Genomic DNA, 17326 nt, shown 5'->3' on the forward strand with positions numbered 1-17326 from the left:
CGCAGAACTTGGAACGCGGCATCTGGCGTGTAACTATTTTTAGCAGGAAAAAAGAGCCCATCTTGTCAGACTTTCATTTCGAGCTGAGACAGACTGGCCACAAGAACATACATAAAAGGGTGGGTCTGGGAGGAAGCCCATCGTCCTCGCGCTAATTCAGGGAGCCCCGCTGAGATGAATGCAGCCATTCAGTCTCTGGGGATGGGCTGTCCTTAAGGTTCCTCTCTCCCCTCGTTTCAAGGGAAACTTGGCCTATCTGGGCTCCCAAAACCACCGCGGCGTGGTTTCACGCAAGTTTTCTAAAGCGTCTATGAAAACAGGAGTTGTTTGCGTTATCATTTAAATTGCAAAGTACATCCCTGGCAGATCACAAACACCACAATGCTGGTGCTGCCAAGCAGAAGAGAGGAGAAGCTGGCAGGCCCCGCTGTCCCAGCTGAAAATTAAAAGGTCTGTGCTTTGTGGCGGCTACTGCTTCTCCATATTACTGTTACTATTGTTGTTGTAAATAATAATGAGTCTTTCTCACCCAGAATCTTACAAGAGCCTCTCCCTCACGAAGGTCACATCCACCCTGGGCCTCTCCCTCATCTGGCCAACAAGAAACTAGACAAACAGGAAGAAGCCCTTGGCCTGAGGTCTACTTTGAGGATGGAAAGTGGAAGAGGCTGGCTCCGCCCCACGCTGCTGAAATGTGCACACGTGTCCATGGCCCAAGAGCAATGGCATTTTAGAACTGGTCTCCCCTCCTAGGAAGTGGATAATCCAAGTAGGGGAAGGTACACCGCTGCCCTGCCTGCCCCACTCTCCCTGACCATGGGATTGACAGGGCTCTTCTCAACTTCGATGGAAAACAGAAAGTGGGCCTCTAAACGCTTTCCTGTATCCTGAAAGGGTCATCAGGTAGGGAAAACACTGCTCACCACGGAACTCAATGGCCTCAAAGACAGAACAGGTGAGCGGCCAGGCTCACAAGATGATGCCGGCTCTGGGGGAGGGAGGGAAGGGGCTTCGGGCCATGAGAGAGATCACAGACTCTCAGGAAGGAGGAAGAATTTTGGGTTTTCAGGCTTTCTGCCCCCTGCCTTCACTGACGCCCCAGAGCAAGGTGCTCCTTCAGGGCTCAACGCAAATCACCCCAAAGATGTGTGGTCGAGGGGAAGGGGGTGTGGGGAACCCACCCTCTGTGCCAGGAAGAAAGGGGGAAAGAAACTTTTCCAGGGAGCTGCCAGCTCCATGCATGGGGCCTGAGGGAGCAGCTCAACTCTGTCCTGCGAGCACAGCGGCCCTGAAATTCTTGGAACAGGGCTTGGGTCAAAGGAGGACAAGGAACACGCTGCACAGACTCTTCCTTCTGCCCTGGGAGGCGCCTGGGCCAGGAAGAGGGCCGGGGATGGGGCTGGGGAGGAGGAAGCCAGGGCCTGCAGCCTCGGGCATGCTCGGCAGGGCCACCCCAGAGGGTGGGACAATGGGTGGTCTCCTGCCTGGCGGCCTGGGGGTGGGGGTATCCAGCACTCAGGCTGGGATTCTGGAAGGCACAAAGGAAGGCCAGCAAAGCGGTGGGAGACCATCGTGACTGGAAGTCCTCCGGCCTAGGGGTCAGGGGACGTGGGCTCAGACAGACAGCTGAAAAACAGCTTCCTGGAAACTCCTAGGGCTTCTCAGTAATGCATCAGGAAGCAGGTGGCATTTGGAGACCTTTCACTACTCGGTGGATTTTTTACAACCTGTTTCTGATTGACTGAAGGACTAATACAGGCACGTGGTAAGAACTTCCAACAAGACGGAAAGGGTCACAGAGCCAGAGCTGCAACCTCCTCCTGTCAGCCGAGAGTCTCCTTAGAGGCAGCCACTGTTACCATTTTTTTTGGTGCATCTTCCTGATCGAGTCCAAGAGCATGTGTGGGTCTGCGTGTGACACATTTTCTCCAACACATGAATGGGAACACGAGGAAATTCCTGAAGAACGACTCGCCATCTAGAGCCTGACTTTGTCATCTGCCAAATGACCAACCTGGATGGGTCCTTCCTGACTTTACAGAGTCCAAACGATGAACCCGCCTGCCACGAGCCATGGGCAACCCGCTTGAGAAGCTAACCTGCAGGCTGCTCTGACTCCACGCTGGGGCGCTCTCAAGTCTGCTGGAGTGCACTAGCGAGTAACTAGTAACTAGTAAACTAATCTTTTCTGAGCAATCCCCAGGGCCAGGCGCCAGGCCCAGCAACTTACGGGTACCATCTCATCCAACCTTCACCACCACCTCAAGAGGTAAGGACTGGGGTTATTAATCCCATTGGGGGGGGAGGGGATCTAAAGTCCAGGAAGCAAAACAACTTGCCCAAAGTCACGTAGCTGGGAGGTACCCAGGATGTAAACGTTCTTGTCTCCTGCTCCTTGTCTGGGGGACACACACATAACAGGGGGATATCACACGGGTGTTTATCCCCAGCGAGGTCGGCTGGCGACGAGGAACACGCAGCCAGCCCCTGTGTGAGAGGCAGAACCTGAGCACCTTGCTTCCAAGGCTCGTGCCTTGGATTTCCACTGAAGCATCCTGAAAACGCACTGCGGCCGTGCCCCTCTTAGCAGTCTCTCCTTTCACCCTCCAGCAGCCCTGAAGCAGGCATCATAATCTACCCTTCACCCAGGTGAACACAGGCTGATGGGAGCCGAGTGACCTTCCACAGTTCTCTTAGGTGAGACTGACGGTGATTGGGCCTCAGGCTCGGGCGAGAATTCCTTCCACTCAGTCAAGGCAAACCTCGAGGCATAACCTTCACGGCAGTCCCACAAGGCAGCTCCCTGTTTCCCAAACAGCAAAGCGCGGTGTTTAAGGGAAATAAGAAGCAGTGACAAACACAAAAGAGCAATCTCCTTCCCCTCAACAGGATCCACGCCTCCCTCAGAAAGCCAGCTTAGCGGGTGGGTTCAGCTCTGTGGTAGAGCGTGCACTTCTAGCATGCGCCAGGTCCCGGGTTCAATCTCCAGTCCCTCCATTCACAAATAAACAAACTTCCCCCAAAACAAAATAAGCAAACAAAAATAATAATAATAAAAAAAGAAACCCAACTTACAAGAAAGCAACTCCACGAAGAGGAAATGTGCGACATCGTTTCGCGGCTGCCATTTGGCAAAACCAAGTGAAAAAGCGACTCATTATGTATGAAGAGCCTTAAAAACGTCTAGCACCTTTGACCTCATCATTCTACTTTCAGAAATCTATCCCAAAGAAATCCAAAAAGGCAGAAATAAGTTTATTCGCCCATGTGCACACATATCTATACACACGTCTACAGAGGCACACGCAAGCACACATCTCAGCACTAGTTATGAGCAAAAAGGACAGGAAATATGCTTATCACTCAAAATTACAGGTAAAATTGGGAAAATGCCAAACCGTCACTGCAACAGGATGTTACAACGTCATGTTGCATGAAAAATGATACTTAAAAGCCTGCTTCTAACATCACGTGGGAATACTTCTATTACATTAAGAGAAAAATCCAATAAAAGTGTCAACATTAGGGGAGCTCACATTTAAAAGAAATAACATAAAGAAAAAAAAGAAAGGAATCGCAGCAAGATGTCTGAACTTTATTTTCTTCCTTGTACTCTTAACATTTCCCAATTTTTCTATAAGGAAAGTCATCTCTAGGAAAATAAGCATTAGTCGAAAGAAATAATGACTTGTGCTCCTGGATAAAACGGGCAACAGGTGTAATTTGAAACCAAGAGAAGGACGCACTGCGTCTCGTTTTCCTTTTCAGATTCTGCTCCGAACAAATTACACGATCCTACGAAACAAGGGGGCCAATTTAGAGATTGTTGGGGGATCCAGTAAAAAGTGTCTCAAGCCCAGAAGAGCCATGGCAAGCAAAGAAGGGAAATTCACGGAACCCCCGACATCGTGGCAGGTCCACAGTCACCAGAATGTTGGGGGGCAGGGGCTGGGGGGAGGCAGTTCCCAAGGAAGTGACCTGAGAAACTGGACGGTGGGGCTCGATGGAGCCGGCTGAGAGTTCAAACAGCAGTTACTCCCAGGATAGAGCCAAGTAGTTCAAGAGGAGGAGGCAACTGGAAACCCCAGGACAGAGAGTGGTCCAGACAGGACACGGGATCACCCACTGCCTGGATGTACATAATCACGCCAACACTGCTCACCAGTGTTTCAACTTTCAGAATTAATCCTGCAGATAAAGCACAGAAGGCTGAATTATGGATGTCTACACCGCACAACTCGGAAGGCCGCTGTCTGTGTCAGTCTAGCTTGGTGCTGTCTGCTAGATATATAATGCAAGACACATACACAATGTGAAGTTTTCCCGTGGTCACGTTAATAAATAACAAAAAGAGGCAAAGTTCATTTTAATAATTATTTTGACTTAACCTAGCACGTCTAAATCTTATCACTTCAACGTGTACTCAACAGGAACAATTATCAAAGACAGTTTACATGCTCTGTTTTGTACTAAGACTTAGAAATCTGGTGCACACTTAACACTGACAGCACATTTCAGCTCGGACTCCTCCACATTTCAAGTGCTGGATCACCACGCACTGGCTACTAGACCGGACAGCACTGGTCCAGCGATAGCCTGAACGAGCCCCAGCCTCTCCGGCCTCCATATTTCTATGTTAAAAACAGGGATGGACTTCATCTCCGTCTCCTTTCATTGTCAGACACAGTTCACCGGCCTTTCATTGATTCTATGAGTTAACATGTACACGGCCCCTTTCGGATGGCACCAAACAACAATGCTTCCTCCAGTTCTTAAAAAGTGCTGCCAGCTGAAAGCTTCGGAAACAAGAGGCTCAGGGTGGTCGTCTGCTCAGCCCAAAGTCACACAGCCAGCAGGAACCAGAACTCAGGCCTCCTGCCTACAAATCCAGTTCACTTATCTTCACTTACTACTTGCCACCCTAGCAAATTCCCCTCCAGGGAAATACTATCTCTCCCCTGAGGATCAGAGGCACATCACTGAAATTTAATGAGCCATTCTGTTCAGCAACTTTTAAGGAGATCCCATCCGGCACCCTTCTCTGCTTCCTGGGCAGCGGAACATCTGGAAATTTAAACCACTCAACAGCTGGAAGACATTCTCATCCTTAAAAAGCATAATTTATTACTCCAACAATGAAAACCAGACTGTCAGTCTGGTGGGTGGGGAAAGGGGCGTTGGGGCGGTGCGACTCAGTTTCTTGGCTGGGAGGGAACGTGTCTGCCTCCGGACTTACTAGAGCAAATGGAATGAAGGAGTCTGCTGCTAATCTTCTCTTACTGATTAAGCCCCAAGCACAGAAGCATCCCTTCCCCCAGGGAGGGTGGCCTGAGGGTCATCTGTGTTCTGATCCCACCTCTGCCACGTCAGCTCACCTTGGGGGACCTCCCTGACAGCTCTGTGCGCTCCTGTGGGCCAGGCGGTGGGTGCCCTGAATAAACTCCTCTCAAGTGCCCCAAGCTCCTCCTCGTCCGTCTTACGTCTTGATCAGATCAACTCCCCCTGAGGGAGAGGCGGCCTCCGGCAGGAAGGCATACCAGTTAGGCACACGGGTCCTAAAAGCAGTCGGCCTGGCTTCGCATCTGGGCTCCGGCCCTGCTACTTATTAGCTGTTACCTTGGACACTTGCTTACCTTTCTGCCTCGGTTTTCCCATCTGTAAAATGGGCAAATTAATACAGCTAGCACAGACTGTCGTAAGGATTAAATGCACAGATCAGACACAGAGGCAGAGAGCTCAGAACAGAGGTGAGTCCACGGGCAGAGCTACTTCAGGTGTGAGCAAACGTGAGTTTGCAGATGAGGATGTCAAGGAAAGAAGCCATTAGCATCATTTTGCAGAGACAGGGCTCAAGCGTGGGCCCCTGGACTCCAAAGCTAGACATTTAACAAAGGAAGCAACACGCATTAATGGGCTCATCAAACAGCAAAGCGCTCAACACTTTCACTCACTCAGCTCACATTTCCTGGCCCCTGGTGGCTACAGGCCCATCAACCACATGTCCACTCAGGGCTCCTAGGCCGGCTGGATACTTACAACCAGTGCTTATTGAGCTCCTACTGCATACCGGTTCTGGGGAGAAGCCGTTCGTGTCCAAAATCTCATTCAGTGCTCACAACAAAGTATCTACTCGGTACTAATTATTGTCTAATTTTACAGATGAGGAAACTGAGACTCAAGAAGGTAACTTCCCCGAGGAGATCTGAGACTTCTGAAGGTGCAGGCAGACATCAAACTGATGCCGTGTAAGTGAGAAACTGCACTCTTATCCGCCACGCTGTGCCTCCGTGCTCCTCCTGCAGGGGAGCGGTTATCCGTGGCTTTGGGCGGTCTCAGCTACCAAGTATCAGAATGATTCAAAAAGCCAGGCAGAGCACCCAGCTGTCAAAAGCCCAGCCTCTGGGCCTAAGCCATAAAGGAATGAATAAGTCTCGCTGATGAAATGGGTCCCTCTCCAGGAAGAGGGACCTGCCTGCCGTCCTCCCATAATCTGGGCCCGCAGGCTGGAATCCAGGACAGCGGCAGCACAGCCACGACGTGGCTGTATTTTCCACGTGGAGGCATCCAGGCCTGGCGGGAGCCCATTCTATTCCGCTGCAATCGGTTTATCTGTTTCAGAAAGGCTTATCCTGGCTGGGGTATGTTGGCTGAGGGCCCTCGTAAACACACCTCCACTGGAGGAGGGGCCCTGCCTTCCTACATTCCATACAGAAGAGCTTGGGAAGTGTGAATGGGAAGAGGGGGGACATCCCGCCTGGGCAGGTCAAGGTGACCTGGCAGAGAGCAGGGATCCAGCTGGACTCTGAACCTGCCTGGAATCCTTGGCCCACGTGGAGGCGAAAGTAAACTGGACCAGGGCTGTTTCCCGAGTCCCCTCCCACCGCTGCCACTGAGCACCCTTCTCTGAGTCACTGCCCTTCTTCTGGGCAGCAGTGTCTATCCCAGCATCGGTCTGGGGGGGGGGGTATAAGAGATCCTTAAACGCCCACAGGGAACAAAGCCAACTGCAGTGAGCGCTCAGTGATAGTGTTTGTTATCACCCCACCCGCTGACCCTCAGGTGAGTTCATCTCATGGCCTGCACTATCTCACAATGATGCAACACTTTTATCCTCAGTTTCCAGCTGAAGAAACAGGAAGGGAGAAGTTAAGTTCCCTGCACAGTAAACTAAGTAACAGAATGAATCAAAGGCAAAAGTGAATCTGCGGCCCCCTCACCGCCGCCCCGATTCCAGGAACTGTGCTCTTCAACATCACACCAACAGCATTTCTTTTCAGATTATCATTGATGGTCAGCAGTCCTTGGCCAAAGACGGCCCTTCTGATGTTGAGAGTCTATGACCACAGGAAAACCCAAAGCAGCCTTGGGTCCTACCACCCTAGCCGGAAACCCTGGCACATGTAACCAGGCGGACAAGAATGCTCGCAGCAGCTCTGTTTGTGTTGGGGGAAAAGAATCTCAAAGGAAAAAAATTTTGCCAACGACTCACATGTTGGAGAACGGATCAATAGACTGTGGTCGGGACCGGTGTTCTGTCACTTCTGGCTGGATGGCCCTGGCTAAGTGCGGCCCAGTTGTCTGCACCTCGCACCAAAAGCTCAGGCAACAAGAGAAAAAATAAATGGTCGGATTCGATCAAAATTAAAAACCCCTGTGCATCAGAGGACACTTAAGAGAGTGAAAAGACAACTCACAGAATGCAAGAAATACTTGAAAATCATCTGCCTGATAAGGGATTCACATCCAGAAAATATAAAGAACTCCTACAACTCAACAGCGACAAAAACATTTCTCCAAAGAAGAGCTACAAGGGACCAATACGCAGATGAAACGGTGCTCAGCATCACTTAGCCATTAGGAAAAAGTAAATCAAAACCACTATGAGATGTCACTTACATACTTATTAGGATGGCTATTCTAAAACTAAACACAAAAACAGAAACAGAAACAAAAAAACAAAAAATATAACAAGTATGGGTGAGGATGTGGAGATCTGGGGACCCGTGTGCTCAGCTGTAGGAATGGGAGATGGCGCAGCTGCTGTGGAAACCAGTGTGCACTTTCCTGTCTGTCAAATGGAGATCAGAATCCCCACCTCACAGGTCTGTTGTCCGACAAAGATGCAAAGATTGTTTTCATTCATTCACTCAACAAACGAACCTCAGCCTGGACAATGGGGAACACAGAAGACAATAAAGTGAACAAAAATCCCCTGAAGCCTTTTTTTCTGTTGGGGGTTATGGACCGCAGGCAAGAGAGATGACTCAGACTGGACCTTAGACTCCAGTGAGTGCTAAGCAGGGAAACAAAACAGCTCGGAGGACAGGGACACGTTTTGCTGGGTGAGCGACCCTGAATGGGGAGAAACTTCACTGGGAAAGTGACGATGGGAGAGGGGCAGTCTGCCAGAGGTCTCAGAGCTGGGCCGGGTCACAGTGCAGGTGTGGCTCCGTCCAGAGGGACACAAGAACCTACCAGAGGGTTCTGAACGAGACTTACGTGATCTGACCTAGGTTTTAGCCAGACAATTCTGCTGCTTGCAGAACTTAATGAACCACGGAGAGCCACACCCAAGATCATGTATCATGACCTGACTTCCCCAAGGAAGCACAGATGGACTTTGCAAGATTAAAAAAAATGACGCAAGTCAGGTGCACACTGTGACGTCACGGAGGAAGTGACACTGGGCATGAAGCTGTTCTGCGCGTGTGCTCACTCCATCCTCTTAACCACCCTAGGACAGCAGGGCTTTATTCTCATTTTACAGATGAAGAAACCGAGGCACAGAGATCTGAAGACCATGCAGCTATTTAGTGGCAACGCCAAGGTTCCAACCAGACAGTCTGAGGTCAGAGTTTGAGGCGACACAAGCACTCACGCTGTCTGAAGCCTATGGGCCGCTTACAATAATGACCAGAGCAAGAGAGGAGAGTGCTGGTCAGTTTCCCTCCCCATTCGAGCTTCTCTGTCATTCTGCTCACCAGCAGCTTCCCAAGCCCCCTCCTCTTCACCACCACCAATTTCTGTGTATACTTAAAATGGGTTAATGACACCAAAATAAATAAGTCAATGAAACCTGTCAGCCCTCTCGCTGTGACTCACATCAGCAGGGACAGCTGCAGCTTATTTTCCCCTTTTCTCTCTCAATCTCCATCCAGAGATTGTCTAAATTTAGCACCAGAGATGTGGGGCAATAATAGCTAAAATTTGCAGCCAAAGTCAAAACTGTCCCGCCCTTTGGAGGTGTGAAGACGGGGGATAGAAATAAAGAGAAACTTCATCTGGGGAAAAGGATTCATATTTATACTTCCTGAGTATCTGGAGTTAATAGATTGGTTAATGGATTGGTTCCAAACCCAGTCTGTGCACTCTGACCCGGGCTCTGACCTATCTTTTAATAGCTGTGTGAACTTGGGCAAATCAGTTAACTGCTCTGAGCCTCAGTTTGTCCCATCTAAAAAATGGGGCTGATAATGGTTCCTATCCCATAAGGTAGTGCTGAGGAGTCCATGGGGTGATGGAAGGGAAGCCCTTGGCACTGTGCCCATCGCATAGTAGGCTCTCACGGGACGCTGGCTGTTGTTAGTAACCCCAGTATTACTTTACTACAAATCCTTCTATCAGCCAGAGGCAGGCAGGAAATAGCAACCCCATTCAGAGGTAAGAAAAGAGACCACGGCCCTTCTTTAACTGGCAAAGCCACCTCCTTCTGCCACCCACCAACTCTGTCCATTACCCCATCTCAAGGCTCACCTCCTCCAGAAGAAGCCTCCCAGACCAGCCAGACCTCAGTCATCCTATCCACGTAGATCCATCTAAGGCACCTGCCATCTGAAGCCATCCCATGTCATCAGCTGCTTCATAGCCTGAGTGCCTGTCCATCTCTGAGAACCGAACCCCACCCCTGGTGTTGTCACCATGTGCAAAAGGACACATTGAAGTTCCTGCACTGGACTCAGGGGGTGGGGGTGGTTCTCACAGGGATCCCCAAGTGTAGCAGCAAGCCTGAGCACAGTCCCAGTGAGCGACACACAGCAAATCCTGGATGATTGAATGTCACTGTTTCACTGTGATTTTTACATATAAGCTCGTAATTATTATCTATATGAATATCGCAAAGTTCTTAACAATGGCACAGAGTCGGGGCTTAATCTCTCTATGACGCCCTTTTATTGTAGCTACTGATCACGCTGAACAAACAGCACGACGCTGCACTGTAACTGCAGTAATGCCGCGTCCTCGTTGTCAGTGGCTTCGTTCTCATTCTGCATCTCCCAAAAGCAAGCATGAATCTTTCAGACTGTAAAATGCACAGTTCTTTTTCTCTTTCCCCAGGGCTTTGCTCTCTCCAGTTCCAGGCACATCTTAAGCTCCTACAGTTCGCAACTGAATGCTTACTGAATTCTGCCTCCACAACATAAGGAAAGACAAGATAGGAAACACTGCACAGAATGGGGTGGGGCTTTGATTCCTCATCATAGCTGATTGTTTCAGCAATTTTGCCAGGATGGCTCACTGGAAATGAAGAAAAATCTCAAAAGCACGCATATTCCCTTGATGGAAACCAGCAAAGGCTCCCTAACTTGGAGGGCAAAAGTCAGTGAGCCGGCCAGAAACCACCATAGCTGAATAACAGCTGACCAGCACCTTAGGAGTCTAGCAGGATACAAAAGGTCTAGCTATCCCCTCTCCGAAATAAAAAAAAGGCCAACATGTGTTGAGGGGATAGAGAAGGAAGGGGAAAAGGAAGAGAGCTGTTAACAATCTAGGAAATGATGACTTTTCTAGAAACACAGCCTATCACAAAAGGATGGTTGGGACTGAAGAAGTAATTCAGATTAACATTATCTGCAAACAGTTCTAAGGGGGGAAATGTTAATACCGTGTATGCGGGGAGGTGCTCTGTAGGCAGCATTCTAGTCAACAAGGATTTAAGCAGGGAGTGCCCACTGAGACAGGCCAGCTCCCTGATGGGTGCTGCGGGCACAGAAAACGCATGCCGTGTCCAGAGGGGCTTGTGCAAAGGGAGAGGGAAGACCATGAGCAGGGCTTGCAAACTGCTGGCCCGGGGGCCACATCTGGTCCAGTCGTGCGTGCCTCGTTTGACCTGTGCGTGTTCCTTAAAAACCTGAATTGAAACACCTGAAAACAAGGAGAATTCACATTAAAAAAAAAAAATGATACCTGGCTTCTCTTTCAAAAGTAGGTCTTGCAACACTGAATCTACTTTCTGGCATGAGGGAAACTGGGAAGGTGGGGAGGGGGAGCGGGAATCAAAGAGGAGCCGCCCCCTCAGGAGAGGGGGGCTGGTTAGGGTTAGCATTAGGTTAGCGGGGACTGGTGGCTGGCCACTCCGCACGCTGTCGACTGTATTCTATCGGGCCCACTGGCTACATTTATATAATCTGCTCATCTTCCTAAGCAGCTGAGTTTGCAAGCCTTGACAGGAAACCAAGCTGCAACTCAATACAGTGGTGCTTGGAGGGGATGAAGGAATGCTTCCTGGAGGAGGTGACCCCTAGGCTGAATCATAAAGCATCAGCAGGAGTTAGTTAGGAGTGGGAGCAGGGTAAGAAATTGCAACCTGTCCATTTCCCCAGCCATCTGCTTCTCTCCCTGGGTGAGCCGTGAACATTAGAAGTGAATCTGCAGGGGGGAAGGTATAGCTCAGTGGTAGAGTACCTGCTTAGTATGCCCAAGGTCCTGGGTTCAATCCCCAGGACCACCATTAAAAGGAGAAAAAAAGTGAATCCGCAGGCACCCATCCTCTAGAAGAATCACATCATTCCAATCCTTCAACACTATTCAAACCCCATTCGCCAGCTGCCTCTGACCAGACAAGCCTTCCTTCTGATCCAAGCAGAGGCATTCAACTGGCAGAAAGCACTTGGCCTTGAGGATTTCACTCAGCCTTGAGGGTCTACGAGGGCTGGGTCCTTAGGCCAGATCCACCATTCAAGTCACTTAGCAGTTCAGTCAATACTCACTGAGGGCCTATTACGGAGCAGGTACTCGAACTAATAATGGGAAGCCATTAAAAGCTTTTAAGTCCTTGAGTTTCAAGATCTAGTTTGCCTTTTTAAAAGCCAGGAGGAGGCAGGAGTGGGAGCAGGGAACAGCTGGGACCCGTGCCGGAGCTCTCAGGAGGGCGTTCTGGTGCCATAGATGTCAGGTCTTCCTGCTGGACCAAAGGACAGAGAGCGCCGCGATCCCGGGTCAGGGGCGTCAGCAACTGCCCGGGTATGAAGTGTGAAAACCGAACACTGCCGTCTAAGCCGTGGCTGCCAAGACGGCGTCCACTCGTTACCATCTCTGAAATGGTGGTCTCCCCTCTCTAGCACCCCTTGCTTCTTTAAAAAGCCCTTTGCTTTTTTTTCCTTTGTAATGCAGAAAGTATGTGGGGAATGTCTCTAATTGAGGAAGCATGTAAGGACCGACCTGGGAAATGACAAGGAAGAGATTCCGCCAGTGGCCAACCTCGGGGAATGGGGAGCGGACAGCAGGGACCCAAGCCCAGAGCAAAGGCCAGGGGGCAGCCTCCAAAGCTCCCTCCCCTTCCATTTCCAGAGCACTCTTCCGGGAGGCCACCTCCTCCCAAGTGACCTGTGGGGACGGCAGCCCTGCGAGGCTGATGAGGGGGAGGTGATGACATTTAGAAGCACAGCCTGAGGGAGAAGCCCCAAGTACCCTGCTGGAGGTGTCCTCTGAGTGTAAACCTGGCCAGGACAGTCTGACCTTCGCCTCAGAGGTTTCTCTTGGACCAAATGCAATTGTCTCTTTTGTAAAAAGCAGTGCATGAGTCTTTCTGTTTTGTAGAGACTGGGACCTTGTGCTGTACACCAGAGACTGACACACTGTAACTGACAGTACTCCAATAAAAAATTTTTTAAAAAAGCAAAGCATAGCAAGGAGAGGAGTGATCTTTTCGAAATCTCTAAGTGGGAAGACTGGCTAAGCGATCCCAGGGCTGCCTCTGGCCCCGGGTGGATGAATCACTACCTGAGTGCGACTATGGGGCAAACACGTCAGGATAAATGCCGGAAGGGACCTCTGTTCCTCCAGCGGCTCTCCCATAAATTCCAGGGACTTTCCACACTGCAGGCCTTTTCTTTCTTCTCTTTCCTTTTGAAAAACAGGAAAAGCCAAGAATCCAACAGGAGGGTAAGTGACATGCTCTCAGTGACATGAACTAGAATGTTCTTCGGCGGCGCCAGGCCCAGGACACACATGTGCACAGATCTCTCTAAAATGCCACTCTAATCTCATCCCTGCCTCCCCGTTCAAAACTTTCCATAGCTCCCTATTGCACTCAGGATAAAGGCCAAGCTCCTCACTGGGTTTGGAAGAACCTTGGCTACGTCTTCCGTCCCATCCGGAACCCATCCAACTCTGTCCTCCAAGCAGAAGTCCTCTCTCTCCCCAGAATAAACACTGAATTTGTCCTCTTCTCTCTTTCTCCACTGCTAGACCTACAGTCCAGGCCCCCGGTCTAGATGGCTGCATTACAGCCTCCAAACGGGGCCCCCAGCTACCACTGCCATCCATTCAACCCACTGTCTACCCATAAAAATGTCAATCAGTCAGGCCCTGCCCCACTCAGCAGCTCACAAAGGCCTGGAATAGTGCTTAAGGCCCTCCAGGACCAAGACAGGGCACCTGCCCCCCCGGATCCTGCCCTGGTCCTGTGTCTCTTGTCCCGGCCCTTCACTCCACTCCACCCGCAGGACTCTCCTGACGTTTTGAACAAACATCCCAAACTTTCCCCTGCTTTGGGTCCTGCACACACGCTATGCTATTCTCTGGGGCTAGAACACCTTTCCCTCAAACTATTTTTTTAAAAGGAATTTAAAGAACCTCAGATTTACAAGCACAAACGTGTTGTCATAGATGCTCCCAGTCTGTTTTCCTTACTACATGTTTTCAAAATGCCTAAGTGATACGCGTGTATATTCCTGTTATACAAAGCATTAAAGTTAAAGGTAAAGTAGCCTTTGACCCTCACCCCCAGCCTCACCCCCAGCCTCACCCCCTCCTCCCTCCCGGGATGATGAGAGTGAGTTTGTGAGAGTGACTAGATCCTTCCAGTCCGCTTTTTTGTTTTTTTCCAGACATTCACATCCATCTCTAAGTATCCTTCAGTAACACATGACATGGGCTGTGAATTCGCAGATTTACGGAGGCGTGGGGCTGCGCATATGTTTTCGATTTCATTACATGCTGCCAACTGGTCTCTCAAGCGACCTCACACTCACCAGCTGAGTCGGGGGACCCTCGGCCACACACTGCCTCCCCAAGACTTGAGTCAGACTTCCTATTCTTGGCACACATTAAAACATGAGAAATGTGCCCCTTGGAAACAACTCAAGTGCCCTCCCACTGCAAGACGGGTCAAGAAACAGTGGCACATCCAGAGAACAGAACACCAAGGCAATCTGAACCACCGAACTACTGACACAGACAACACGGGTGATCTCGCGTGCCTGAGAAACTCACAGGGCTACACCCAGGGCGATTCCATTTACATGCAAAAGGTAGAACCCCGTGAGGCCAGAAAACAAATCTGTAGTTGTTGGAAGTTGGGGGTGGGGAAGGAGACTGAAGACAAAGAAGCAGGAGGAACGTCTGGGGGGTGATGGAAATGTTTTCTCTCTCTCTCGACGATGATGATTAGCCGACTGCATTACACAGCTGTACGCATCTATCGAAACGCCTAGCGCCTTGTACTAAAAAGGGTGAATCCCCCTGGCCACACATCAGACCTCAAGACGCCGACTTTCTTAGGGCGACTCGGAACCTTTTCACACATACTGTCCATTTTGCTGTCTTCTTTTGAGAACTGTTTGTTCATGTCTGTCACTTTGCTATGAGGCCACTTGGCTTTTTGTCATTGACTGTGGGGAACTCTTTAATTATTAAAGCTTTTTTTTTTTGCTTAGATATACATTTTTCTTTACTATTATACTCAGATTTATCCATTCTTTTTCCTTTTTGTTTGCACTTTGCTCCTTCTCTGGTTCACTTCCCCCAGATCTGCATGTCTCACTCAAGTACAGGGTTTCAGTGTGAATCCCCTCACCTTGTACAAACTATCTTCCACATTATTCGATTTTTTTCATACTCCTTACAGTAATGTTACTTTTTGGTGTATGTCTGCTTTACTGAACATCCAAGGCATGGAACAGTACTTAATGCACAAGAAGCATTCCACAAATATCTGCTGAATAAATAAAAGTTAAGAGAAAACAAATCCAGGTGCGTATGACGTATATAAACACGTGCCTAGCGTGTAATATACACTATAAATAAATGTCTGTGACATATCAGTGTACCACGGACGGCAACAAACATCACACATCTCATCAGAAAATGGCCAATCTGGCTTTGGCGCAAATCTCATGAGTTACAATGTTTACTTAAAACTTTTAAAATGTTGAGATGCTATGATGCAATAATCCTAGGACTGGGGACTTATAAAAACTTAATGCAAAATAGAAAACTTAGTTTATATAAGCTGTATAAAGTTCTGTTATGAGATAAGCATCACAGAAGCATCATTCACCCAACAGAAATGACACACCCGAAAGCACATGTAATAATACTCAGGAATGCTTACAACTTAACAACAAACTAAGAAAAGTCAGGATGCACACATATATACCATAATTACAAATTTTTTTAAAAAGTAACAATGAAGACCACACAGTGATTGTATTATACTCACAAGATAACACTTTATAGAATTTTTTCCCCCAGATCTTCAATGATAAGCTTGTATTTTTCTCACTGAGGAAAGATCATTTATGTGTCCCTGACAGTTCTGTCCACCAAGGGCCATTTCTGGTCCCTCCATCCTAAAATCCACCCTGAATCACATCTGTTACTGTTCTAAATGCAAATCTGGGAAGTTATAATTCCAGGGTTGGAAGGACCCATTTGAAAGACTTCTGCTTGGTAACTAAGGCTCTTGAAAGCTCCCCACCCACTGGCCCGCAGCCCCACCCCCCACCCCGCCAGTCAGTCCCAAGGCCCAGGGCCCTCACCTCTCTGTTCCCTGTCCCCAAGGCCCTGGCTGAGAATGGAGACCTCCCTCCCACTTCTGTCCTGGGGAAGCCTTCCCAGACACACCAGACCTGGCTGCCTGCAGCTCCATTTTGACCTGCCTTCCCTCCCAACTAGCCATTACCATCAGCAGTCTGCCTCTCTCACACATTGGGAGCTTCTTGAAGGCAGGGATGGTTTCCTATTTGTGGCAGAATCCCCTATGCCTGGTAGTCACTCGCTCACTCACTCACTCACTGGACTCACTGAATGCCTATCCTGTCCCAGGCTCTCCTGGAGCTGCACTGTCCGATGGAAACAGAATTTGAGCCATGAGTAATTCTAGATTTTCTAGTAGCCACATTAAAAAAAAAAGTTAAAAGAAACCGGTAAAATTAATTTTAATGATACATCTTATTCAATATGCCCAAAATATCATTTAATACATAATCAACATTAAAAGATTCATTAATTAGATATTCAACTTTTTTCTCTACTAAGTTTTGATAATCTGGTGTGTATTTTACAGTACAGAACATCTTCATTCAGACTAGCCTCATTTCAAGTGCTCAGCAGCCACAGAAAGCCAGTGGCCACCACGCCAGACAAGGCCATTGTAGATGCCTGGAAATACAGTGGTGGGCAGTCCAGAAGCCCACGACTTATGGCCACATCCACCGCCACCAGCCTAGACCAAGCACCTGCATTCCCCGCATGTTTGTCCCGAGTAACCTAGCTTCTAGCCCAGATTTAGTCTCTTCTCAACCCAGCAGCCACATTAATCATTTCAAAAGCTAAATCAGAGCAAATCAGCTTTCTGTCTAAAACCCTTCAATGGCTCCCCATTTCACTGTGTCCAGGGCAGCATCTTTAGAAAGGTCTGGAAACTTTACGGGAAGCACGGTCGCACACTGCTCGGGTTTCCCCTTCCACCTCTGCCCGCCTTGCTCACCCCACTCCCATCCATTCTCCTTGCTGCTCCTCCGTCACACAGGCCCACTCCTGCCCTCAGCCTCTAACCTGGCTCTTCCCAGGGCCTGGAACATCACCCGCTAAGGTGAACTTCTTCACCTCCTTCGAGTGGTTCCAATGTCAGCTTCTCAAGGGAGCCTGCCCTGAAGCCACCTGAACATCACAATCCAGCCCAGCCCAGCAGACCTAACACTGCTCGCCTTGTTCCCAGAGAGCACGTTCTCCTCTAGACACTGTCAGCATCCTCAGTGTAGGACGTCTACTGCTCCCTGTGTCTATCCCAGTATATAGCCAGCTCGCAGAAATCTGTGCATCC

At 49.3% G+C, this 17326-nt stretch overlaps 1 long non-coding RNA gene across 3 annotated transcripts; it reads left to right on the forward strand.

Annotated features, from left to right (window-relative positions):
• Positions 1-747: 747 nt before the first annotated feature.
• On the forward strand, positions 748-9075 carry LOC116659880. 3 transcript variants are annotated; one of them, XR_004315248.1, is made up of 4 exons: positions 748-955; positions 1748-2269; positions 6160-6245; positions 7117-9075. It is a non-coding gene; the product is annotated as an uncharacterized LOC116659880 (long non-coding RNA). The 3 variants fall into 3 exon arrangements; XR_004315249.1 differs by lacking the exon at positions 1748-2269 and having other exon boundaries at positions 763-955; XR_004315247.1 differs by lacking the exon at positions 748-955 and having other exon boundaries at positions 1342-2269.
• Positions 9076-17326: the final 8251 nt, after the last annotated feature.

This window comes from Camelus ferus, chromosome 25, assembly GCF_009834535.1.
Source record: "Camelus ferus isolate YT-003-E chromosome 25, BCGSAC_Cfer_1.0, whole genome shotgun sequence".
Taxonomy (NCBI): domain Eukaryota; kingdom Metazoa; phylum Chordata; class Mammalia; order Artiodactyla; family Camelidae; genus Camelus; species Camelus ferus.